Below are 1044 nucleotides of genomic sequence, written 5' to 3'. Positions count from 1 at the left end.
TGGTTTGACTATAAATAAAGTAAATAAACGCAGGAGAAGCTGCTGTGACATGTTTCATCAGCATTTAATCTTTTTATTTTCCCGCATACGAAATATACAAAAAGAAAATACTATAAAGGTTAAAAAAAAATTTCAAATTCGGGATTATGACGCATCTGCCAGGTTTCCTACTTCCTTGAGTTGGCAAAGCACATTTTTTGGCATTGCGTCTGTCTGCCTGTGAACAAAAATGCTCTATCCAAGACGGATGAAATTTGATGGATAGACATCGCATCAACTTTGTAATTTTCTATCCAATTTTTAATTGAAATTCATTTCGAGGAAGTCTGTCGAATGTAAGCTAATACGATAACTACAAAACGAAGTGAGATCATGGATGAAGTTTGACACATAGATTTAATATCTAAAGTGTAGATAGTATCAAATTTGAAACCAAGTTCACCGAGGGTTGATCTTCTACATGTCGGTGCTTTCACAAGCATGCAAATGTGATAAATCAAAAATACAATAATTTAAATAAATAAAATTCCGGATATGGTTTTTTTTTTTTTTTTTTTTTTTTTGTGACCACAGCCGTAATTCTATGCTAAATTTTGATTTCAATCGATTGGAAGAAAGACATCCAAAATACACATTCGGTACTCTGCTACTTGAATATTAACCACATCACATTTATTTATCACTAAGAATCTCATTCTAAGAGTCTCTTTCGTAACTACTGTTTGCTTATGCTATGCAGTTAATAATACGTAGGTGCATATATTATGGTAAATAGCAGCACACGAGCAATAAATAACTATTAAACTATCACGACGGCACAAAGCGTCCAGAGAGAACTCAATGATCTTTTAAGACTCTCTCAACTACTACTGCTGACTATTCGCTTGAATTCAGTTCTTCATATCTGCGCGACTCTGCTTTTATAACTCAAGTAACAGGACATCGTATATTCCAGAATGAACACTAGAAATTAGAGATGCATAATCCACGATTTTTTGAATAACAAATAATATTGCTATTGTTATTTTTAATATGCGTTCCAAA

The sequence above is a fragment of the Argiope bruennichi genome, chromosome 4 (assembly GCF_947563725.1).
Source record: "Argiope bruennichi chromosome 4, qqArgBrue1.1, whole genome shotgun sequence".
In the NCBI taxonomy this organism is placed as follows: domain Eukaryota; kingdom Metazoa; phylum Arthropoda; class Arachnida; order Araneae; family Araneidae; genus Argiope; species Argiope bruennichi.
Note: the sequence above shows the minus strand (reverse complement) of the source record.